Raw genomic sequence first — 27,314 nt, forward strand, 5'->3', positions numbered from 1 at the left:
ATCCGGTACGCCCTGGATCTGTTGGCCTTCAGCACAAAGAAGGAACGCCTCAATCCAACCATACATAAACCGTGTTGATACACATATATAACAGACAAGCATACAAATAACCAGCCAATAAACAAACAGACAGATCTTAGAGATCACTAAGCATAGCATCATCCTATCTACCAGGATACAGATCTATCAGATCACTACAATACACAATCATACGATAAACCAAGATAACAATCCAAAGGGTCGGCCTTGGTTCCTTCGACCCATAAGTACAATGAGGAAAACTCACCTCGCAAACTGAACCAAACTGATAAGGCCCGACTCTGAATCTCAGCTCTCAAACCGATACCTATTTTGTAACACTCCCAATCAGGTAATTACCATTTGAAACCTTGAAATGAAAAAAAAAATAGCATAATGGTCCCTTAGTACGCGGGACGTACTCCAGGAGTACGCTTAGCGTACTAAGGATGAATGATCGCGGAGGGTGGCCGCATACGTTGGGCGTACCTAGAGGTACGTGGGGCGTACGCGACAAAAGAGCAAAACCCTAATTCTCGGACTTGACACCTATTTAAAAATCCTTAAGCCTCTTGGACCAAACCCTAATCAGCCTCCATAGCCTCATTTCGTCCTTTTACCCCAGAGTTTCCTTGTGAGAGTGTTATTGAGCTTAAAGAGTGTATTTGTGGCCATTTTAGAGCTTATTCAAGAAGAAGAAATTGCTAAGCATGCTTGGAGTGGCATTGGGCTTCAAGATACTGCATCTAGTTCACCTTGAGGAGTTTCTAGAGGTATAAAGTATTAATCTTGCTATCTTATTCATTAGATTGGGCTAGGGTTTGCTATATTGTCCCATTTGTGTTCATGGAACATCTCTTGGGAGTTTGAGCAACTCCATAGCTTAGGAAGAATAGATCTGAGGTCACTTAGCTCATTCATACCATAAAAATGCAGTCTTGATGAGTGTTTTGACCCCATGCATGAGTTAAGACCCATGGAAAGGTCTTAATGGGTTATAAGGGGTTGTCGGGAACATATGGAGCATGCAAGGGCATAAAGTTGCCAACCTTATGCCTTAGAATGTCTTAATGGACTCAGATATAAAGCTTGACGCTTATATCCCAAGCATTAAAAACTTAATGGTCATTTATGCATGCCATACTAGTACGTCGCGCGCATGTAGCATGTACGCAGCGCGTACGGCTAAAGGAGCCAGTACGCTGAGCGTACTAGAGTGGTACGCAGGGCGTATGCACTCAGATGGGTTTGGGCTTGCTTTGGGCTTGTAAGCCCTGTGGGCCTTGATCAGTTTTGGGCCTGGTCATGTTTTGGGTTGGTGGTCCAATTTATCTGTTTTGGGCCATTGTAACACCGGGTTCATGGTATGATTTTATTTAAGTTCTTATCTTAATTTTGCCACGAACTCGGCGAGTCTGCGTCCCGACTCGCCGAGTAGCAGCTGGGTGGACACGGGATTTGAGCGGTGAACTCGGCGAGTCGATGCATGGACTCGGCGAGTCCACCTGTCTGGATGAAACTCTATTTTCAGACATTGCACCCTATTTTACCCATTCTAAAACACCCATTTCGTCCCATTCTCTTCCAGAAGAACTATAGAGCGAAACCCTAGCCCATTTTGATCCTTGTGAGTGATTTTGGCTTGGTGAAGGAAGTTTGAAGCTTAGAAGAAGAAGGAGGAAGTTGGAGGGTGCAAGGAAGTGTGGTAGATCCGAAATCTACCCTGGGAGAAGCTTCTAACCAGGTAAGAAAGCTCCTTCTTGATCTTTAGTAAAATAGATTCCCTTTTTGTCCCTTATATGTGGTTTGCAAGCCCTTAAACCTCCCAAACTCCGTGTGTTTATGCCCTAGGAGCTTAGATTTATGGTTTGGAACCATTGCATGTCTCAGATTTGGCCAGAATGGGTGAAGAGTCGAAGGGTACTCGGCGAGTGCCAAAGTGCACTCGGCGAGTTCCATGAAGATGGCCTTAGACTCGGCGAGTTGGATACACAACTCGGCGAGTCCTATGAAGATTGTCTGGTACTCGGCGAGTCGTTCTTCAAACTCGGCGAGTCCCTTGAATATAGCCTTGAACTCGACGAGTTGTTCTTCCAACTCGGCGAGTCATATGAACAGTCACTAGGATAAGAAGGGTTTAAGTGTAGGAGGTCCAACCCTCCGTAGTCGCACGTGGAATTAGCAATTTAACGTGTAGCTATAGTCCCAGAATCTCCAAATCTCCAAGGTTGATGTTCTGATGGAAGATTAGAGCAATTTGTGAGATCTGTTCGTCGGACTCGGCGAGTCCCCCCCCCCCTTGGACTCGGCGAGTCCAGTCGCGGGTTTGTTAGTTGTCCCCGTCTAGCAAGTCAGGCCGACTCAGTGAGTGGGAACAGGGACCCGATGAGTCAGAGTCGGTCTAGACATAGAAGGACTCGGCGAGTCGCCATATGGACTCGGCGAGTCCAGTCAATCAGAAGGTTGAATTGGACCAAGGAGTTGACTTTGACCAGTCATTTGACCTTAGGGGTATTTATGAGTACCTAATCCATGTTTACGGATTTATAGCCGGAGGGATTACCGGTGCGGCAGCCAGGCGTAGTCTGAGCAGGTTTTCGGCAGCTACTCTCGAGGTGAGTTTCCTTCCAGTAGGGACGGGTCTAAGGCACCAAGGCCGACCCGTATAGACGATATGTTAGTATCGGAGTGTGGGCGGAGCCCGTATCTCATAGCTGAGTTTGATTGTGTTATATGCCAGTATGATAGAATTGCTTATACTTGTTGTCTGTGTGATACTTGTATGTTATGGTTTAGTAGCGGAGCGTGGGCGAGGCCCGTATCTCCTAGCTAGTAGAGTGTGGGCGAGGCCCGTATCTATATGGGTGTGGGCGAGGCCCGTATCCCTTACCTATTCATTATATGATTGCATGGTATGTGGCATTATGGGGGAACTCACTAAGCTTCGTGCTTACGTTTTATAGTTTTGTTTTCAGGTACCTCTTCAGCTAGGGGAAAGGAGTCGGCGCGGTAGCGGCATATCACACACTCTCATGTTTTCCGCACTGTGGATTTTCTGGGATGTACTCTGAATATTTTATTATGAACGTTTTATAACGATGTTTTATGTATTAACCTAATTTAAAAATGAAATTTTTAGTTTGTATTTTTGGGATGTTACAAGTTGGTATCAGAGCCATGGTTTGAGGGATTCGGACACACCTTCGGGGGTGTCTGGACTCAAATCGAGGGATTAAAAGATTTTTATAAAGAAATGATTTTCTAAAGACTAAGTAAAAGGGGTTTCTAAAAAGAAAAAGGTGTGTGATGTGCGCGACCGGCCGAGCTCAAGTAAGTTTTCCCCAAAGTACCCATACAAGTTTACGTTATGATTATCAATTTCAGTTTTAGTAGAACAGCATGCTAGAATAGGACTAAGGATCTAGGAATGATGCCTTATGTGCCTGCTTTATGTGTTTCGGCTTTTTGAGAATTGCATGCTAGTACAGATCAGTCAGTATGATAGCCAGAGTAGTATATACTTGATTATGTGTACTCAATGCCCGAATGCTGCTTGCTTTGTGCTATTAGGAGTTCTAGTCGTCTTTCACTAACTAGTGAACGAATATGCTAAGTTACATATTGCAAGGATTAAATAATTCCAGAAGGTTGGGTCTAGCCCTATTTCGCAGCTCTTGTTTGAGTCCAACCGTTGTAGGGTAGGACCTCTCATTCGAAGAATTATCTAGTCTGAGTAATATGTAATAGTATTCGCGAGCTAGTTAGGGAAAGAAAGCAGGGACTTCTTGTGCAGCTGATGGCAGAGAGTGGGATGGCGATTACTTAGGGCAAGCCTAGGGCGAGAGTAGCACGAGAACCGCAGTATTAGTAGAAAGGACTTGGTTGAGTTGAGGCAATTCTTGAGGAAAGTACGGATAGACGTGGAAGGTAGTATAGGGCCCGTACTACTGAAAGCGGAGGATCCGTACTCGATTCAAAAAGGGCCGAGACGAGACCGGGGACTTGTGATATGAATGTGAGCCTCGTTAGTGGAATATAGTATGATGGTGATTATGCTATGTTTTGCAGTATGGTGACCACACGACAGGGAGCGGGAGGCTCAGGATCAGGACAGGGTCCGAACCAGTTGATGAGGGTCTACGCGAGTTCATTGCGTCAGAGATTACCAGGGGCATCCTTGAGTCGACTCCCATCATCTTCGGGTCGATCAAGGAGGGTATTGTAGAGTTGATGGAGGATCGTCTCAGGGCGTTCAGGAGTGATATGGCGGCTAGCCAGTCAGGACCACGCACACTGTCCTTTAAGGACTTCAGGGGCAGTGGTGCATCAGATTTCCATGGGGCGAAGGACCCCATTGCTGCCAGACGATGGATTGCAGACCTTGAGTCTGCACAACTGATCAGCTTCTGCCCCGAGGGGTCGAAGGTACGATTTGCAGCAGGGTGTCTGCGTGACAGAGCTAGAGATTGGTGGGAGTTGGTTTGTGACTCTTTGGGAGCCGCGGCCATTGAGGCTATGACATGGCCGGACTTTGTGACAAGATTCAGGGCGGAGTTCGCGCCTGCGGTGGAGCTCTAGCAGTTGGCACGGGAGTTCTTGGATTTGAGGCAGACGACAGAGACAGTGGCGGAGATCACTGCCAAGTTCCGGGAGAGGGCGTTACTGGTGCCCCAGTATGCAGGTGATGAGGATATGAGAAGGACCCGCTACCATGACATGCTGCGAGCCGACATTCGGGAGCATGTCAGTTTTTCAGCTTGCCCTACCCTGGATTCTATGATTGCTAGGGCGAGGGAGAGGGAGATAGATCTGGAGTACATCTGGAAGAGGAAAGCAGAGGAGGGACAGACGATAGGGGCTTCGGGAAAGAAGCCCAAGGGATCAGATGGTAGGCCGAAAGGCCATTCAGGACCGGGCCGCTGCAGGAAGTGCGGCAGGTCGCACGAGGGACCGTGTAGATTAGGATCGACAGGCTGCTACAGGTGCGGCAAGACGGGACACTTCAGCAGGGATTGTACTGCCCCTGCTCCGGTTATTCAGACATCAGATTTGCTGTGTTTCCACTGCAACCAGAGGGGCCACACGAAGGCCAACTGCCCCCAATTGACAGCAGCAACGCCAGTAAAGGCGCCAGCTCCAGCGACCCTGCAGATTACAGATGGCCGGCAGGGCAAGGCAGAGGCTCCGGTGGTGAGGAGCCGGGCATTTCAGCTGACAGCTGAGGAGGCACGCGCTACACCCGATGTGGTGACGGGTATGCTTCTTTCCCTCTAACCTATTTATATGAGATTTGTGATATTGATATGTGCTCTGTGTATATACGTTTAGGATCGTTCCATGTGAACGGTATTCCAGTCCAGGTGTTGTTTGATTCGGGGGCTACCCGATCCTTTGTTTCTCTTGCACTTAGCAAGAAGTTTCCTGAGTCCTCGGGCATGTTGGATTGCCCTTTAGAGGTTGAGATTGCGGACGACCGGTCGGTGCGAGCATCAGAGGTCTTCCGAGATTGTGTATTGAGGTTGTTCGAAGAGGGGTATTTGGTTGACCTAGTTCCCATTCCATTACGGGGAAACAAGGTCATTATTGGTATGGATTGGCTGAGTCCCAATGGGGCAGTGATAGATTGCGCGCAACAGTTAGTACGAGTCAGAGCCCCAAGTGGGGGAGAGTTAGTAATTCAGGGTGAGAGATCACAGCGAGGGCCAGCCTTCTGTTCGGCAGCGAGGGCAAGGCGTTACCTTCAGCAGGGTTGTGCAGGATATGTCGCATATGTCATGGACACCCGGGAGGCGGGTAAGGCGACGGTGGGCGATGTGCCCGTAGTACGAGAGTTCGCGGATGTATTCCCCGAGGAGCTACCTGGGATACCTCCAGAGCGACAGGTGGAGTTCAGGATCGACCTAGTCCCTGGTGCGGCTCCGATAGCCAAGGCACCGTATCGGTTGGCTCCTCCTGAGATGTAGGAGTTGTCTACACAGCTTCAGGAGCTGTTAGACAAAGGTTTCATTAGACCGAGCAGTTCACCCTGGGGAGCCCCAATTATGTTTGTGAAGAAGAAGGACGGGTCGCATCGGATGTGTATCGATTATAGGGAGCTGAATAAGGTAATGGTAAAGAACCGCTACCCACTCCCGAGGATTGACGACCTCTTTGACCAGCTTCAGGGAGCATCTTGGTTCTCCAAGATAGATTTGCGTTCAGGGTATCACCAGGTGAGGGTCAGAGAGGAGGATGTGCAGAAGACGGCATTTCGGACACGTTATGGCCACTATGAGTTCGTGGTGATGCCTTTCGGGCTCACCAATGCTCCTGCCGCGTTCATGGACCTCATGAACCGCGTGTGTAGACCGATGTTAGACCGGTCGGTGATAGTATTTATTGATGATATCTTGGTTTACTCCAAGACGCGAGAGCAGCATGAGGAGCATTTGCGGGAGGTTTTGGAGACCTTGAGAAGGGAGAACTTGTATGCTAAGTTCTCCAAGTGTGAGTTCTGGTTGCGCGAGGTGCAGTTTCTTGGGCACCTTGTCAACCAGAACGGGATTTCGGTGGATCCAGCCAAGGTGGAGGCCGTGATGAGATGGGAGGTTCCGAAATCTCCATCTGAGATTCGGAGTTTCCTGGGATTAGCTGGCTACTATCGGAGATTCATCCAGGATTTCTCCAAGATAGCATTACCCCTGACCAGGTTAACGAGGAAGGCTGTGGTCTTTCGTTGGGGGCCTGAGCAGCAGGCAGCATTCGAGACACTGAGACAGAGATTGTGCGAGGCGCCAATCTTAGCCTTGCCAGAGGGCATGGAGGATTTTGTTGTATAATGCGATGCGTCCATCTCAGGTTTGGGCGCGGTATTGATGCAGAGAGGGCATGTCATCGCCTACGCGTCGAGGCAGCTGAAGCCTCACGAGGTGAACTACCCGACGCATGATTTGGAGTTGGGGGCTGTAGTGTTCGCCCTCAAGATTTGGCGTCATTACCTCTATGGGGTTCGCTGTACGATTTACACGGACCACAAGAGTTTGAGGTACCTCATGGACCAGCCAAATCTGAATATGAGGCAGCGTCGGTGGCTTGATGTGGTAAAGGATTATGATTGTGAAATCCTTTATCACCCGGGGAAGGCCAACGTGGTGGCCGATGCGCTTAGCCGCAAGGCGGCGCCGATCAGGGATATTTGCATGCGGATGACAGTGGTGACTCCGCTTTTGGAGCGGATCCGGGAGGCTCAGCGGGAGGCTATGAAGGAGGAACATCGGAAGAGTGAGCGGATTGTGGGACAGGTTTCCTCCTTCGACTATGACAGCAGAGGATTATTGACATTACACCGCAGGGTGTGGGTTCCATATCTCAGAGGCGTGCGCCAGGTTCTGATGGAGGAGGCGCACAAATCCCGATTCTCCATTCATCCAGGGGTAACGAAGATGTATAGGGATCTTCGTCTAGACTATTGGTGGCCCTGCATGAAGCGTGATGTAGCATGGTACGTTGAGCGGTGCCTGACCTGCAGGAAGGTCAAGGCCGAACACCAGAGACCGCACGGCAAGATGCAGCCGTTGGATATCCCGCTGTGGAAATGGGAAGACATCACGATGGATTTCATCACCAAGCTTCCCAGGACCGCGCGGGGAGTGGATTCGATATGGGTCATCGTCGATCGATTGACCAAGAGCGCCCACTTTATCCCAATTCAGGAGAGCATCTCGGCCGAGAAATTGGCCGATATCTACATCAGAGAGGTGGTGGCACGGCACGGGGTGCCAGTTTCAGTGATTTCGGATAGGGATGTGCGGTTCACTTCCAGGTTTTGGAAGAAGTTTCATGACGAGCTGGGTACTCGTCTGCATTTTAGTACAGCCTTTCACCTGCAGACGGATGGCCAGAGCGAGCGGACCATCCAGACTCTGGAGGACATGCTGCGGGCGTGTGTTTTAGACTTCGGTGGTAGCTGGGATACCTATCTTCCTTTAGCCGAGTTTTCATATAACAACAGCTATCACGCGAGTATTGACCGCCCTTCCTTCGAGATGTTGTACGGGAGGAAGTGCAGGACCCCGATATATTGGGGCGAGGTTGGACAGAGAGTCATGGGGAGCACCGAAGTAGTGCTCAAGACGACAGAGAAGATTCAGCAGGTCCGGAGCAGGCTTCAGACTGCTCAGAGTCGGCAGAAGAGTTATGCCGATAGGCGCCGATCAGACCTGGAGTTCCGGGTCGGGGATATGGTTCTCCTGAAAGTGTCGCCGTGGAAGGGCGTCATCCGATTCAGGAAACGGGGCAAGTTGGGTCCCAGGTATATTGGACCGTTTAGGGTTGCAGCCCGAGTGGGCAAGGTGGCATATCGGCTGGACCTGCCAGCCGAACTCAGTCAGATCCACAACACTTTCCACGTCTCCCAGCTGCGGAAGTGCCTGGTGGATGATTCAGCAGTGGTACCTTTGGAGGACATCCAGGTTGATGACAGCCTGAATTATATCGAGCGTCCTGTGGCTATCCTAGACCGGAAGTCGAAGGAACTGAGGAACAAAAGGGTGGAACTGGTGAAGGTGCAATGGCAGCATCGGAAGGGATCGGAAAGGACTTGGGAGCCCGCAGATGAGATGATGGAGCATTATCCAGAGCTGTTCCGGAAGGGAGCGGCAGACTTCGAGGACGAAGTCTAAAATAAGTGGGGGAGATTTGTAACACTGGGTTCATGGTATGATTTTATTTAAGTTCTTATCTTAATTTTGCCACGAACTCGGCGAGTCTGCGTCCCGACTCGCCGAGTAGCACCTGGTGGACACAGGATTTGAGCGGTGAACTCGGCGAGTCGATGCATGGACTCGGCGAGTCCACCTGTCTGGATGAAACTCTATTTTCAGACATTGCACCCTATTTTACCCATTCTAAAACACCCATTTCATCCCATTCTCTTCCAGAAGAACTATAGAGCGAAACCCTAGCCCATTTTGATCCTTGTGAGTGATTTTGGCTTGGTGAAGGAAGTTTGAAGCTTAGAAGAAGAAGGAGGAAGTTGGAGGGTGCAAGGAAGTGTGGTAGATCCGAAATCTACCCTGGGAGAAGCTCCTAACCAGGTAAGAAAGCTCCTTCTTGATCTTTAGTAAAATAGATTCCCTTTTTGTCCCTTATATGTGGTTTGCAAGCCCTTAAACCTCCCAAACTCCGTGTGTTTATGCCCTAGGAGCTTAGATTTATGGTTTGGAACCATTGCATGTCTCAGATTTGGCCAGAATGGGTGAAGAGTCGAAGGGTACTCGGCGAGTTCCATGAAGATGGCCTTAGACTCGGCGAGTTGGATACACAACTCGGCGAGTCCTATGAAGATTGTCTGGTACTCGGCGAGTCGTTCTTCAAACTCGGCGAGTCCCTTGAATATAGCCTTGAACTCGACGAGTTGTTCTTCCAACTCGGCGAGTCATATGAACAGTCACTAGGATAAGAAGGGTTTAAGTGTAGGAGGTCCAACCCTCCGTAGTCGCACGTGGAATTAGCAATTTAACGTGTAGCTATAGTCCCATAATCTCCAAATCTCCAAGGTTGATGTTCTGATGGAAGATTGGAGCAATTTGTGAGATCTGTTCGTCGGACTCGGCGAGTCCCCCCCCCCCTTGGACTCGGCGAGTCCAGTCGCGGGTTTGTTAGTTGTCCCCGTCTAGCAAGTCAGGCTGACTCAGTGAGTGGGAACAGGGACCCGATGAGTCAGAGTCGGGCTAGACATAGAAGGACTCGGCGAGTCGCCATATGGACTCGGCGAGTCCAGTCAATCAGAAGGTTGACTTGGACCAAGGAGTTGACTTTGACCAGTCATTTGACCTTAGGGGTATTTATGAGTGCCTAATCCATGTTTACGGATTTATAGCCGGAGGGATTACCTGTGCGGCAGCCAGGCGTAGTCTGAGCAGGTTTTCGACAGCTACTCTCGAGGTGAGTTTCCTTCCAGTAGGGACGGGTCTAAGGCACCAAGGCCGGCCCGTATAGACGATATGTTAGTATCGGAGTGTGGGCGGAGCCCGTATCTCATAGCTGAGTTTGATTGTGTTATATGCCAGTATGATAGAATTGCTTATACTTGTTGTCTGTGTGATACTTGTATGTTATGGTTTAGTAGCGGAGCGTGGGCGAGGCCCGTATCTCCTAGCTAGTAGAGTGTGGGCGAGGCCCGTATCTCTATGGGTGTGGGCGAGGCCCGTATCCCTTAGCTATTCATTATATGATTGCATGGTATGTGGCATTATGGGGGAACTCACTAAGCTTCGTGCTTACGTTTTATAGTTTTGTTTTCAGGTACCTCTTCAGCTAGGGGAAAGGAGCCGGCGCGGTAGCGGCATATCACACACTCTCATGTTTTCCGCACTGTGGATTTTCTGGGATGTACTCTGAATATTTTATTATGAACGTTTTATAACGATGTTTTATGTATTAACCTAATTTAAAAATGAAATTTTTAGTTGGTATTTTTGGGATGTTACAGCCATGGTTGCTATGGTTGGGCTTATTGGGCCATGTGGCCCATTAATAGCTTTGGACATGGACTTTAAGCCCATTAGCAAAGGAAAAACTTTTCGGCCAATATGGAAGGACTTGGGATTAGGTAATTGGGCGCTTTAATCAGATTTTATTCAATCCTAATTTTGGGTTAATGACATTATTGTTCAGCATGGGTGGTTTCGGACTCTTAGGTAAGCAGTTTTCAGGTTCAGCAAACTAAGGTGAGTCTCCTCACCATACCAATGGGCCGAAGGCACCAAGGCCGGTCCATTTTGTAATATGTGGTACACTAGTTGATGTAGTGATATGTGATATTCTAGTTGGTTATATGCTATGTGGTATGCTAGTTGTTTATGTGATATTTGCATGAAAGACTATGGGGGGAGCCCATGGCACTTGGATGTAAGACCATGTGGGGGAGCATATGGGTTTTTAGGTAAATACCATGGGGGAGCCCATGACACTTGGATGTCAGACCATGTGGGGGAGCCCATGGCTTTCCAGGTAAAGACCATGGGGGGAGCCCATGACACATAGGTGTAAGACCTTGGGGGGAGCCCACGACATCCTGGAGTAACACCCTGGGAAGAGCCCACTACATCCTTATATGTTTATATGCATAGCTTATGTGATTGATACAAATTATATGATTATGTGGTTTATGTGGGGTATGCTCTGGGGAACTCGCTAAGCATTAGCTTACAGTTTGTTGTTTGTTTCAGGTACTTCAGGATCTAAGGGCAAGAGCCCGGCGTGATGGCACGGCATGCACTCTCTGGCGTTTTGTTTGGGGACACTCTGATTTTATGAATGATTTATCTGATCTTATGGATTTTGAAAACAATTGTGATTGGGATTTTATAATTTATGGAAATGATTTCGTTATTTAAAAATGAAAAATTTTATTGAAAATTTGGTTTGTTACAAGTTGGTATCAGAGCCTTGGTTTGAAGGATTCGGGCACACTCTCGGGTGTGTCAGAACTCAAACTGAGGTAATGGTAAAATTGTTTTCAAAAATCAAAGTCAAAAACTTTTTAAAACTGAAAAAGGGAGAGTGCAATGCGCGTAGTCGGCCGAGTTCAAGTAAGTGTTTTCCCCAATATGTTAGCCATGCTATATTTGGAATGTGGTAGTTTTATGGATTTGCTATGTGTATGCTTTAAAAATTGTATACGGTTTGGATCTTATAGCCTTAGAATAATTGATTTGGCCTTATTTCCTGTTCCTTGTCTAGTTGTGGTCCTAGGGTAGAGTCTGTTATTCGATTGTATATTTGATCCTGTTCTGTGTATAATTTGCATGCATAAGGCAACCTGTTATGATTAATTTGAGTTCTGGTTTGATGGGATTGAGCAAATCTTAGGATAGCCTAAGATTTGAGTTATGCGGTAGTTTGTGAGATATGTTTTGTTCTGGGACGAATTAGAGTTATTAGGTAGAGCCTTGGGGAAGGTACAAGTAGGTGTGAAAGGTAGTATTGGGTCCGTACTACTGAAAGCACAGGACTTGTACCCGAACTAATTTAGATCTGGAAGCTCTAAGGAGACCGGTATGGAAGGATACCCTTTTGAATATCTTGATCATTGTGTCTTATGGTATTTCATATCAGTATGGTGGTGATGAGACATGGAGCAGGGGGATCAAGATCGTGATCGGGATCTAGGTCGGGCTATGTTACGGATCCCATTGACGAGAGGCTGCACGAGCTTATCGCAGTCGAGGTTACGAGGGGCATTCTTGACGCTACCCCAGTGATTTTCGGGACCGTCAAGGAAGGGATGATGGAGATCATGGAGGAGCGGCTCAGGTCTTTCTGAGCCGAGATTGCTATGGGCCAGATAGGGGCCCGAACTCCCTCGTTCCGGGAGTTCAAGGTGTGCGGGACGCCTGAGTTCTTTGGGGTCAAGGACCCAATAGTTAGTTGACGTTGGGTGGCAGACATGGAGAATGCTCAGCGCACGAGCTCTTGCCCCGAGGCAGCAAAAGTGGGGTTTATTTTGTGTATGTTGAGGGACCGAGCTAGGGACTGGTGGGAGGAGGTGACCCATCAGGTGGGATCAGCTGGAGTGGCGTAGATGTCATGGGAGGATTTTGTTAGGCGTTTCGAGTTGGAGTTTGCACCATCCATCGAGGTGCAACGGATTGCGAGGGAGTTCCAGGAGTTACAACAGAACACCGAGACTGTGGCGGAGATCACCACCAAGTCTCGGGAACGAGCACTATTGATTCAGTAGTATGATGCGGATGAGGATATGAGGAGGACGAGGTATCAATCCATGCTGAGGGATGATATCCATGAGTTCGTGAGCTTTTTAGGGTGCAAAACCCTGAATGAGATGGTGGAGAAGGTCCGGGAGCGGGGATGGAGTTGGAGTTCCGCACCAAGCGGAAGCCAGAGCATGCACAGACAGTTGTAGGTCATGTTAAAAATCCTAAGACCTTTGATTCTTCCAGTAGGGGCCAGCAGGGCCATGACCGGTGTGCCAAGTGTGGTAAGTTGCATAATGGGGCTTATCAAGCAGCGGGCTCGGGATGTTACGCGTGTGGCCAACCAGGCCATCTGAGCAGGGATTGCCCCAAGAAGGGCTTGATTTGTTTCCACTGCAACCAGGCCGGCCATAAAAGGGTCGATTGTCCGAGGTTGCATGGAGGAGGAGGAGCAGTGGCGGTGCCTGCGCCCGCCACAATGAGGATCACTGACGGCCGCCCTGCCAAGGTGGAAGCTCCTGCGGTGAAGAGCCGCGCATTTCAGCTGACCACAGAGGAGGCTCGAGTTGCACCAGACGTAATCTATTTTTCCTGTTTGATATTATTTGTTATGCTTATATGTATATATGTGCGCTTGTATAGGGACCTTTTTGGTCAATGGCATGTCTGCTCATGTTCTTTTCGATAAGGGAGCTACCCGATCATTCGTATCTCTTGCGCTTAGTAAGAAGTTTCGGGATGCTCCGGGGACTTTGGATTCCCCGTTGGAGGTTGAGATTGTTGATGACCGCACCGTGAGTGTTGCGAGGGTATATCGGGATTGTGTCATGAATGTGTTTGGGGAGAGGTTCCGTGTTGATTTGGTTCCGATACCGTTGCGAGGGCTGAAGGTGATCGTCGGGATGGAGTGGTTGGGGGCCAATGGGGCCAATATAGACTGCGAGCGCCAGTTGGTGAGAGTTCGAACTCCAAGTGGGGGAGAACTGGTTATTCATGGGGAGAGGGCCTTGCAGGGGCCAACACTATGTTCAACTACGAGGGCTAGGAGACTTCTCCATCAGGGTTGTTCGGGATTTTTGGCATACATCTCGGATACGAGGGTTGAGACCAAGATAGATTTGGGCAGTGTACCGGTTGTACGAGATTTTTGAGATGTCTTTCCTGAGGAGTTGCCTGGGGTGCCTCCGGAGAGGCGGGTAGAGTTTCACATTGATTTGGTGTCGGGTGCTGCTCTGATAGCTAAGGCACCGTACCGACTAGCTCCGCCTGAGATGCAGGAGCTGTCTACGCAGCTTCAGGAGCTGCTATACTAAGGGTTTATCCGTCCGAGCAGCTCTCCGTGGGGAGCACCAATCCTGTTTGTAAAGAAGAAGGACGGGTCACACAGGATGTGCATCGATTACCGGGAGCTGAACAAGCTAACGGTGAAAAACCGTTATCCACTTTCGAGGATCGATGATTTGTTTGATCAGCTTCAGGGTGCATCTTGGTTTTCCAAGATTGATCTGTGGTCGGGGTACCATCAGATGAGGATTAGGGATGAGGATATACTGAAAACAGCTTTCAGGACTCGGTACGGTCACTATGAGTTTGTTGTGATGTCATTCGGGCTCACCAATGCCCCACTAGCGTTCATGGATCTCATGAGCAGGGTGTGTAGACCGATATTGGATCGTTCTGTGATCGTTTTTATCGATGATATGTTGGTCTATTCTAAGACCAAGGAGCAGCACGAGCAGCATTTGAGTGAGGTGTTGGAGACACTGAGAACGGAAAAGCTTTATGTCAAGTTCTCAAAGTATGATTTCTGGTTGCGGGACGTGCAGTTTTTGGGGCACATCATCAACCAATAGGGTATTTTGGTTGATCCAGCCAAGATTGAGGCAGTGATGCGATGGTAAATACCGAAGAATGCATCTGAGATCCGTAGCTTCTTGGGCCTAGAAGGGTATTACCGAATATTTATACGGGATTTCTCCAGGATCGTCGTACCTTTGACTCGCTTGACCAAGAAGAATGTGACTTTTCGGTGGGGCCCGGATCAGCAATTGGCTTTCGAGACCTTGAGACAGAGGTTATGTGAGGCCCCGAATTTAGCACTACCCGACGGGTTGGATGATTTGGTGGTGTATTGTGATGCGTCTATCACAGGGTTAGGGACTGTTTTGATATGAATACCACATTGCCAATTCCAAATAATTCAATTTGTGAATCTTCGATTGTCGTGATATGTGTAATATGACATTATTTTGTTGAGTGAGGACTCAACCAAATCCAACTCCAAATAAAAATTATAAAGTCATATTTCCCCCAAGAGAAGTGAGAAGTGACTCTTCATAGAATCGTTTATTTAACTCCTCAAACGATGTGGTCTGCTTATCGATAGTGCATTTAATAACAACATGATATGAGAATTATATGACTTTTTAGCGTTTCCCTTTTCATAAAACACATTAAATTTCATTAGGTTAGCCTTAGTATCACTTTGAATAACAAAGAGAAATGTACTTATCGGATCCATAAAGCATATTTAAAGAACTTTGCATAGAACTTTTACTTTTTCAGCACATGTATTTGCTATGGGCTATATCCTTGTATTTTTCGGGGGCGACATAGTTCGTACGTGTTAATTTGAACTAGGAGGAAAGCCTGGACTTCACCCTGATACCTTTTTTGTGCTTTTTATGCAAAAATATAAAAGTTTTTGCTGTAAGGACCAAAAGTGTCAAAGTGGCTAAAGAATTGTGGCAAAAACCTAAACATTTTTTGTATTTTTATGCCAAAATGTAAAAGTTTTGACTGCAAGGACCAAAACTGTTAAAATGGCTAAAGAATTATGGTAAAAACCTAAAGGTTTTTTTTTGTGTATTTATGCCAAAATGTAAAAGTTTTGACTGTAAGGTCAAAAATGTCAAAGTGACTAAAGAATTGTAGCAAAAACCTAAAGACACTAAAGGTTACTATTGCTAACTTCAATGTGCTTTTATTTATATATATATATATATATATATATATATATATATATATATATATATATATATATATATATGGTGCAAGATTATCTATTGTATAGTTGTATCCATTACATTTTGTGATCAATTGAGGAAAATGTTTTCTAATTATGCATTATGTGATGTGTTGGAGGCAGTGACGAATCTAGAAATCAAACTAACGGGTGTCCACTTTAACACCTCAAATATATATATATATATATATATATATATATATATATATATATATATATATATATATATATATATATATATATATATATATATATAACAAAGAATATTTTTAAAAAGATAAAAAAAAAGTTAGAAACTAATAACTATTTATTGTACCGCCACGCATGGGTTACTGTTCATGATAATATGTATGTGTTGCTACACATGATGGATGCTATGGATGCTATGACCTATGGTTAATTACTGGTTTCTAGGTTTTGACTTTTTACATACAAATTAAAATTTATATTGCTTCCACAAAGGACCAAACTCACATGAACCGAAGAAAGAGAAAGAGAGTTACCTCCAAAAATCAAATTAGAGGAGTCGAAGTTCTGAAGATGGAGTGCGACTATGCAAATGAGTTTGAAGGGGTCTTGGAGAAGATGGATTCGATCTACAGAGATGTATTGCAGGCGACGACAGAGAGAAGGCAGTGCCCATTGACACCAAGATTTGTAATTTTTTTAGGTTTTCAAGGTCACTTTTCCTAAATCTTTTATATTTCCCCGGAAGTTATATTAAGTTTTAATGATTTATCTTTTTCGTTATATTTATAGAAAAGATTTGGTATTGTAACCGCCTCTTCAATCAGTGTTCCTAAATCTTTTATAAGTTTTAACTTTTAAGAGCTAGAAATAGATTATTATTGACAAATTTTAAATATTAAAATTTTGTATTCGTTTTTGTTTCGTGTCCAAAGGCCAAAGGGTGTCCAATTTGTGATTCCCACAGGTGTCCCCTCATATTTACCATATGCCATGTATATAAAATTTCAAAATTAGGGGTGTCCAAGGACACCCTTAAGATACATGTAGGATCGCCTCTGGTTGGAGGAATTAGGGTTTATGTTGGAGATCTAGATACCCTTGGATCGTTTGAACACTTTCCGAACTAATATTTCTACCTTATGCTTGAGTTGCAAGAAATTCAACCTATGATAATCTAAGAGAACATTTACGAATCTAGGCACAGAAATCGTAAGCCAAATTGCTAGAAAGATTCTATGTTCGTCTGAAGAAAAGAGAGCCAATAGTTGTGTATCTCTTCTCAAAGAGAATAGTCGTTTTTATATTAAACGAGATTTAGGGTTTGCCTCTTAGGGTTGACCGTCATGGGTTGCTTTGGAAACAAGTCAGGGAAATCCGGAATTCAATGAGGAAATCAATGGTTTGTAAAACTGACGAATTTTGTCAGTTTTACCATAATCACCCTCAAGAATTCGATTTTCCCACTATGTTCTCATATGTAAGCAAGCGGGACCCCAGCCAAGGGCTCTGCCCCTTGGACCCCGCTAAGGGCGCAACCCCTAGACCCCCGCCAAAGGGGCGCTGCCCCTTTAGAAACCCCGAACCCAGGGGGGCTGCCCCCGGACCCCCGACTTGTCGTCGAACCGACTTCTAATTCGATCTTATACATGTGTGCACTCCGCACGTACCCGTACATATATTAGAGTATAAATTATGAAGCCTCTTAGCTCACATGTTAGTTCCAATTACATAAAATGACATGGCGACACCAAAATCATCAACATGATGAAGGCATAAGGAGTAGTGGTGGTCGGAATGAGGATGCCCGCGTAGTTTTGATATTTTTAGTAAACTCTTGTATGGTTAACAACAAACGATGCACTATATATGATGTTAAGAATCAGTGTTACTTATATACGTTGCATACGTGCATGTAGTTTAGGACAACCTTAATATGATGATTGCCTGATTGGGCAACTAAGTTACACATGTGATGTCGAGGGTCCTTATGTTATACAAAGTGACATATATGGGTGGGAGGGCATGTTGAATTGTTGATTTAGGCAAACGAAGATGTTGAGAGTCGTGTCTATCTTGTTAGTTATCAGTGGGATGATAAAGTGTCCTTCACCTTATGAGAGTTGGTTCTTGCGATATAATATAGAAAAAATGATATGGCCCATAAGGGTATCTAACGAACCTTGATGGATAATGATGATAGATAGTTATTATGCAACTACAATTATTTTCAATCATTCATTACAGAGTTCCAGCCTATGATGGTTTGGTTCATTTCATCTTCATTATTTGTTGTTATTTTACATGTTTTTTTAGATTATGTCGTGAAAACATATATAACATGCCTTATTTAAATAATGAAATGAAAATTTAGAATGACAAGTAATAGTAATAAAGTTCTAAACCGCCATCAATTTGAAGAAAAAAAAGAGTTTATTTATAAATAAAAAGTTGTTTTCACTTTTCAATCGCCAAGCAGACATTTTTGACAAATTAAAATCTTTACATATCTACACTTTATTGAAAAATTAAAATCTTTATATTTCTATATATATATTTGATGCACACTAGTTCTATGATAAGGCGATAAGGTGACAAAAAAACATACATCCTTTCCATAAATCTATTTTATAAATTTATATTGTCCAAAAATAATAAAATATCTAAATATGTTTTATAAATTCATTATTATATAAAAGAAAAATATTATACGATAATAATAGATTTTTTATTGGTATCTAAAATTGGGTTAGATTATACAAAATGTGTATAGGACAACATAATATATAAAGTTGGGGTAATTCTAAGTTTTGATGTGAAATGAAGGCGAGGTTTGGACAGAATGAATGCAACAAGAAAATGGGAGGAGAAAGTTGGGAAGATTCTTTGGTTCAAAACCTTGTTAGTTATTTTCAAGATTCTAAATATGATTTATAAAATTAGGAAAAGAAGAAAAGAATAAATTAAATTTGTCATCAAAGTAAAAAACCCACAAATAACACCAATGAAATCACCCACTTGATCCAATTTCCTATCCGGGTTCGGATAACATACGAAATATCCGATTCCATGGATGGAGTATACCTAAAATCCGGGTTTGACCCGTATAGCTCCTGGATCCCCTTTACATCATCAATTTTAAGATCCACTTTTTTAGTTCTCGGACCCAAACTTGGATACATAATCGCCTCCTGAACCGACGAATGGGCCAACCCGAGTATATGCCCAATTTCATGGGTTGCAACCGACTCCAAATCAACGGCCACATTTGATTTACTTGATTTGAAATCAACGGCCCACGTTTCAGCTTTGTCTAAATGGAGCCTACCGTTTTCCGGCGAGAAAGCGTGCGCCAACACCCCTAAAACGCCGTCAAACGACACTCCGTCGCCGTGATCCCCTTGATAAAAAGCTATTTTTATGTCTGCTTTTCGGTAATCGTCTACCTCCTTGAAGCTCACAGGGATCGTAGACGCCCACCTTGAAAAAGAACGCTGGAAAACATCTCGTATGTCGAAGTAACTAATGTAATCAATCATATGGGTGTCGGAAAAAGCGTACGTTAGCGTCATTGTCTCCGACTTCGCCGGTTTCTTCCACCTCGGCTCACCGGGAAAGAACGCGTAATGTTTAGTCACGTGGAATTTATGTTTCCGGTTTGGAATGTCTCCGTCGGAGACGCCACACCGCGGCGACATGATCTGAGTGACAGTGTCGGAGTCCAGTTTCCCGGTGATCGGCAACCCCAACTTTTTCTGGTAGTTTAAGATGGCGGTTTCAAGGGTTTCGTCGAAGTTGTCGGTAAAGTTGTCGATGACGGTGATGTAGCCAAATCGGTGGAAGTATTTCTTGAGCTCAGACATGCCGGAGAAGTTAGCACCCTTGTCGGCGTTCATGAACTTGGAGAAGCTCTTCCACGTGTCGTTATTTGAGAGGTCTTTGACTGTTAATTCTGGTGGTGATGTCGGAGGAACGGTTCTGGCGGGAAATACACATTGGAGGAGAGAGAGGAAGAAAAACATGCTATAACCGAAAAACCTGTACATGGCTGTCATCTTAGTTTGCTACAAAGTTGGAGTATTTATACAAGCAATTATTGTAAATATTGAGGAATGTACAACTTTACATGTATGATGTACAAGTTATTCGAGGGTTTTACTTTTTTACTTTTTAGTATGTTCTCTAAATAATTTATGTATAAGTTATTATAAAATAATGGTAAATCGTGTATTATTTTAGTTGCACATGTTAATACGTTCTAAAATTCACGTGAGATTAAATTACACCAAAGGTCAATCGTAGAATATTAATACTCCTATTTTAGATGTGTTAGGGTTCAAATTTTATACAATTTGTATGAAATTCCACTATTCATCCCATAGACCCTCTTATTGCAAGGTTGTACAATGGTTGTTTCAATGTGGAAAACGCATGCTAAATCTTTTTTTTTTTTTTTCATTTCATACATAAATTAAATCATTGTTATAAAAAAATTATACGATAATAATCGATTTTTTATGGGGGTCTAAAATTGGGTTAGATTCGACAAAATGTATATAGGACAACATAAAATATAAAGTTGGGGTAATTTCTATGGTGTGATGTGACAAAAATGCATTTTGTGGAACAAGGCGAGGTTTGGACAAAATGAATGCAACAAGAAAATGGGAGGAGAAAGTTAGGAAGATTCTTTGGTTCAAAACCCTGTTAGTTATTTTCAAGATTCTAACTAGCTTCCATCGGTCATGTTGGGTCAACCACTTAGGTAGGGTTCCGTTTTTGTTTACTTTTCTTTTCTAAAATATTTAAAAGGTTAAATTGGTTAAGAGTTTAATCAACTTAGGAAAAATAAAATTTCTTTTTAATGTCTTCTCTTAAAATTTTAATTCATTCTTCTACCTATTTAGGCTAAGCGTGTATTCTTTAACCGTCTCTCACTTCATCCTTCTACTTATTTAAGCCACGGGTGTACATTTTCACTATCTCCCACTTCATTTTTGTTACCGCATTGTCACGTTATTTTTCCTCGCTCAGTCATTTATAAGGGTAATGGTCACATTTCACTCAATCTTACTTATTTTTCCCTTTTCATTTAATTAAATATATTAAAATATAATTTTATGATTATATAAAATTAATAAAAAGGAAAATATTTCATTAATTGAAAAAACATAATTAAAATTTAGACAAAACTAAAACATAATAAAATAAAATAGTACGTCACGCCTCATCGTCATCCATATCTTCGAACAAATCGGTGTACGAATTGCCGACAACATGATTTAAATGAGTATTGAAGATATGTCCCACCAAATTAGCGCGAAGGTTGTGGTGATCAGTGTGTTCATGTACTTCCCCTCTGTTCACCATATATTTTTGCGTACTAATGCCTACTCCTTCGAATATTGGTAATTTTTTTATTATAGTGGCAAATCGTTTTTCCTTCCTCTTCTAAAATCATATTATGCAATATGATTGATAACTTGATTTTCGTATTAATTTTAGTATGCATTTGATTTTAATTTGAGGATTTTTAATATTCTTTTTTGCATTAAATCATTAGATCTATTGTTTTGGATATTTTTACTCGTTTAAGCTAATTTTGTGTAGATTTGTACGAACAATATGGAGTTTTTGAGCATCAATAGAAGACACATCAAAGGCCTTGCAGCTAATATTGAAGTGTTGTAATAATATCCGTAAGCGACAAGAAAAAACAAAGCGATATAAATAAATTTTCGGATTTTTTGACAACATTGCACGATTTTCTTCAAGCGAGCAGAGGGAGAGGCAAATGTTGTCCGATTGAGCATAAATTTTACGAGCGTCTTCATAACTCTATGATCTTCGATCTCACAAAAAATGAGTGGATTTGGATTACGTTTGATCCTGTTTTTGGGCTCGTTAACAGCAACATGGAATTCAGCGGCCCATTTAGTCCCCCCAAAAAAAGGTGTAATTTGGCAGCCCAATTCAAGAAGAATGATGAAGCCATGAAGGTAGGAATATTTTGGGGCTGGGCCGATGGGAGATTAACACTTAATGCACAAACAACAAAAATAAGTGGCAGCCCATATGTATTAACTAGAGCACAGCCGCCAAGAAAAAAAAAAAAGTGACGGCGCTTCTATACTTGTATCTTCTCCGTTATTTTTGTTATGTTTTATTTTTGAAAGAGATAATGATTTTTTTGTTATGTTTTATTTTTGAAAGAGATAATGATTTTTTTTAAAGAGTAATATATATATTTTTTATGGGATTTTTTAATATGTGTCCTAAGACACACGTAAGAGCTATTAATTATGGGAAATATTACCATAATTAAGTGTGAAATGTATTAATTATGAAAAATATTTTCTATAATTAATGAATTTCATATTTAACTATGGTAATATTTGTCATAATTAATAGTTCAATTAATGCTTCTTATGTGTGCCCTTAGGGCACATGTTATAAAATCCTTTTGTTTATACATATTTGATTGATTAAGTTTTTTTTTTTTTTTTCCGTCTATATTTCATCATTTAAGTTGTTTTTTGTCTACATGTTGTAACGCCCCGATTCTCAGGTATGGATTTAAATAAGAGGTTATTTGGTTTTATGTCCTACTCGTCGAGTAGCAGTGGGGGTGGGATCGCGTGTTTAGTGACCTACTCGCCGAGTCCATGAAGGGACTCGACGTGTAGGAGTTGGAAAATGAAACCCTAAATCCCGAGGTCTTGCACCCTATTTAAAGGAGCCTCAGCCTCCTTTGGTCTCTTTACAGTTCTGGATAGTTCCTAAGAAAACCCTAATTCGTGTGGTGCCTATTTGTGTGTGTGTTAAGCTTGGAAAGAAGATTCTTGGAGGAGGAAAGGCTTGGAAGGCAAGGAAATTGGAGCAAGGAAGTGTGGGAATCAGATCATACCTCAGTTAGCATCTTCTTGAGGTATCCAATTGCCTTCTACTTCTTTCCCTTTTAGATCTCTTTGTGGTTGAGTTTTGGGGGCTTTTTATGGACCTTGAGTTGATAAGATGGGCTATGGACTAGATCTGAAGTTGTAACTTCAGATCTGGACCCTTCTTAAGTTCTAGAATCATAAAGTTTCTGTTTTGGTCGAGAATGAGGCCCTCCTTGTGCATGAAGCCCCATTAAGAGCTTAGTTTTGGCATTAAGAGCCTTAATAGTCATGCATGCACGTAAAGTTTGCAACTTTACGTGAAAAGCATGCCCTAGAAGCTTGGATCTGTAATTTGGAGCCATTGCATGGCTTAAATGAGTCTGTATGGCTTAAGGACTGAAGGGACTCGGCGAGTCACAAGGTTGACTCGGCGAGTCGTATGAAGATGCCCTTGAGCTCGACGAGTTGGATGAGAAACTCGGCGAGTCCTATGAAGATTGTCATAGACTCGACGAGTTGTATGAACAACTCGACGAGTCGGATGAGTTTTCCCCAAGTTATGAATGTGTGTGTATCCGTCGTGTTGCAAGAAGGAAACTCGGCGGGTGGCCTTAGAGTTTCGATTGAAAATCGTAGGAACTCGACGAGTCACCCCGGTGACTCGGCGACTGGGAAATAACTTCAAGGAACTCGGCGAGTAGTTGAGGGTACTCGGCGAGTTAAGGTCAACATGGACTGTTGACCTTGACTGAGGACTTTGACTTTGACCAGGGGTTGACTAGTCGGTTTATGGAGTACCTGTTACACCCCCGAACCTGGACGGCGGAAACGTCCGGGGGCGGATGACTTCGTGTATAGTATCATAACAATTGAATATGAATGAAACATAGCAACCAAACATCATACATTGGAAATACACACTTACATAGTTTACATATTGAATCTTGTTCATCAGTTACACAAAAGTAAGAAAGTAAAATTTCTTGAAGTCGCACCACTTGATCTTATAGTCGAACTTATTACCTGCTACTGGAATTCCTGAGAATACAAGTCGTTTTGAAAAGCGTCAACTAAAAAAGTTGGTGAGTTCATAAGCAGTTTTAAATAAAAATGGTTTTTGTACTTGTTTAGAATCGTTTTCAAAGTGCTTTCAAAAATATCCGATACTTTCTAAAAAGAAATGGTTTGAAATATTTGTGTCCGATCTTATATTAATGCATGTGTGTTAATGGTTACAAAATAGAAAGAGAATGATTTCCAGACAACCCGATGTTGTCTGCAATAGATAATGCTGAAATCTCAACCCCAGTGGTTGAGTACCGATGCTTATAGATTGTCGTTTTATCAAAAAGAAGGTTTCCCGTTTTATTCCAAAAAGAAAATAGAATGGTTTCCTGTTTTATCCCAAAAAGAAAATAAAATGGTTTCCTGTTTTATTCCAAAAAGAAAATAGAATTGTTTCCTGTTTTATCCCAAAAAGAAAATAGAATGGTTTCATGTTTTATCCCAAAAAGAAAATAGAATGGTTTCCTGTAAATCTTATAACGTTAATTCCTCTAAGTGAGTCGCTATAACCATACATAATAATGACAATTTCGCCTGTCTTTGCATCTTTGGGACGCCGCCGGAATAGAATAAGGTTTTTGTCACCCTAGACTGGCCTAGTCTAACTGTAGCGAACAGCTCAGGTGTGGGGTGTCACCCCCGTATAGATCTATACACAAACTCCCGTTTTCCTTTCAGGAAACTCTGGTTATAACTACAGGCTACGATTGTACACTCAAAGGTGCCAACCGACAGGTCTCACTAGATCCTTAATCGAAAATTTACACGGAAAAGAAAGAAGAACACATATAAAACTCATTCCCAGGCCCAATAAACGTGTAAGTGGACCACTAAGGCCCACTATACGTATCTATTATTTTCAGGCACAAAGGAATGTGAATGTCTACCCTGAGCCCAATATACATGTAAAAGGACACTAAGGCCCACTAAACATGTATACTATTTCCAGGCCCAGTAAGGATAAGAAAATCGTTTTTAACCCGTTTGTTATTGTTCTGTTTATTTTAGCGCGATTATTTACAAAATTGATATAAAAAGCCCACTTTTTGTAAAAATGACGTTCTTGGCCCAATAAGCCACAAAGTTTTCAATTAAGGCCCAATTATAGTAAAAATAACACTTTAGTCCCCATTTTGTTCAAAACTTGTGTTTATGACTAGTTTGTGGTAAAAATAACATTTTATACCCATTTTTGTCAAAAATATTATTTTTGGCTTGATTTTTGTGAAATACACATTTTTATGGTTTTTGGCTTTTCTGACTTAGTTGTTGGAAAATTTGTAGAAAAATCATCGTAAGTCGAAATTTGGATCCGTAAATTCTGGAAGTTTGGAAATTTTGTCTACTTTGTTCACAATTTTTCTCATAATTTTTATTGGCCTCTAACAAGTGTGAAATTGCTCACCTTCACAGGTTGGTCCGAAATTATTTTAAATCTGATAGGCAGTTTTGTAAAATTCGCCAAAAATAGTAGAAAAATCGTATGAAAAGGTGAGAGTAGTCATTTTAAAGGTAATAACCTGGACTTTTTGCATGTAAAAGAGTTTTGAAAAATATTACCATTAAGGAGGTCAAAACAGTTCGAGATTGGACTAAAACTTTTCTGTCAAGGGCTGATTTTTGAGTTTAAGTTATCTAAGTTTGTTCACAACACTTGTTTTTGCTATTTTAAGTGGATAAATCCCAGATCTACAAGTTTACAAGTATTATATGTGAGGAAACATACTTTTCTCAAGGTTTATATGAAGATCCAAGTGATAAACTTCATTTTCAAGTAAAGATCTAAAAGTTAAACACATAAACATGCATATATACATAGATCTAACACAAAAGCACTTGTATTCTCCCCCAAAAACATTATAAAACCGAAAAAAAGGGGGTATGAAGCTCACCTTGAGTTTGTGGGTTCGGTTTTGAAGAAGAAGTAAAAGAGTTTGATGTTATTTTCGGCCCTAGCAAGCTTTCTTGGATGGATCTCGAACTTAGTAGGTTTCTAGGAGTATGATCACCAAAAACTTACTTAGAATGAGTGATCTAACATGAAGATGAAGTTATACAACTTAAGTGTGGTAGGACTTACCAAGAATTGATGATTTTTGGTGGAAACCTTCTTGATCCACCTTAGATCTTCGAAAATTTGAGAAGGAAAATGAAGACTTTCTAGAGAGAATGAGGTTGAAAGAAGTTGGTGAAATGTGTGTGTGTGTTTTTCCTTTGGCCGAGAATTAAGAAGAAGAAAGGAGAAGAGAGAGAGGTGATAGGATGGTTGCATGGAGGTATATGATGTTGCTTGGAAGTCTATGGTGTAATAAGGAGGTGGCTAACCCTCCTTATTTCATGAATTTCTTTTTTTTTTGTTTTCTTCTTGGGCCGAGAAAGAGGAAAGAAAGAAAAGAATTTGGGCCTTGAGTGCTTAAGTCCAAGATATGGGTCCAATATACATCGAAGCATGAGTTTTATGGCCCTTTGGGTTTAATTAAATTTGTTATGGCCCAATAAGGGTATTTTATTTCATTCTAGACACATTATGGCCCAAAATGTTAAAATAAAAGAAAGTGGGTCCAATTAGAGCCCATATAAGAGTTCTAAGCCCAAAATAATCAAATTGGAAACTTATTGGTCCATTAGGCCCAATAAGAAAATCCTAGTCCAAAATGGACTTAAACCGGGATTTTTAGGGTGTCCAACCTTTTGTTGACTACTTGAATGTTTGTGTAGAGTATTTGATTGAATTTTTGTGATCATTGAACAAGCATCATACATGTTTTTCCAAGCTTTAACTACAATGTTATCTTTGTTAAGGGTTTTACAAGGTATCAGAATTTCCAGTTGTGACAGTACCTTATAAGGTTAAGGACTTATGAGTATATTGTGCTATGGTATTAGGTGGTGGAGCCTGTGTCAAGTGATTCGAGAGTGGGGATTTATCTGCTGATTCGACATCTGCGAGGTGAGTTATCCTCACTATATCGATAGGGTCTAAGCCACCAAGGCCGGCCCTTTAGTTGTTATCGTTATGGTATGTTACATGTGGATATGATCTGTTAGACAGTATGTTATGCTCTTATGATCCGTAAGGATTAATATGTTAGAGATCTGCTAGGTCAGTGCTCTAGATATGAGTGATTGCTATGTTTGGTGATCAGTGAGATAGATATGTTTGATGATTGTATATGCCAATATATGTTAGTTATGTGCACATGATTAATTGCTTGTTGCTTGGGTTGAGGCGGTCCTGCTCTATGCTGAAGGCCAACACACCCTATGAGCGGTCCGGGGAGACTGTAGGCCCACGTGGCGGTCCAGTCATGCCGAATGCTCGGTATAGATTCCGTGGGACTGTAGGCCCTGTAGGGCGGACCAGTCAGGCCGATGGCCCAGTATGCATGTTGATTGAATGATTGATGCGGATTTGGTATTATCAGTATGGTATTGGTATTTTGGGGGTAGCTCACTAAGCCCTCGGGCTTACAGTTTTCAGTTTATTGTTTCAGGTACTTCAGGAGTTCATGGCAAGGCGAAGGTGTGACCGTACCGCTCCTCATCCTTATGATATGTTTTTGGGACACTCTGATGGAAAATGATTTGAGAATGTTTTGTAAACATATACTATTTGGTTTTTATTATGGATTGAAAATTTTAAATTTGGCATAAAATTTA

The 27,314-nt window shown here is 42.8% G+C and overlaps 1 pseudogene; it reads right to left on the reverse strand.

Moving 5' to 3' along the window:
• Window positions 1–18,683: 18,683 nt before the first annotated feature.
• On the reverse strand, window positions 18,684–19,754 carry LOC145120642 (metalloendoproteinase 1-MMP pseudogene; annotated as a pseudogene).
• Between the last annotated feature and the right edge of the window lie 7,560 nt (window positions 19,755–27,314).

The sequence above is a fragment of the Lactuca virosa genome, chromosome 6, assembly GCF_052849685.1.
Source record: "Lactuca virosa cultivar CGN04683 chromosome 6, Lactuca_virosa_CGN04683_v6, whole genome shotgun sequence".
NCBI lineage: Eukaryota > Viridiplantae > Streptophyta > Magnoliopsida > Asterales > Asteraceae > Lactuca > Lactuca virosa.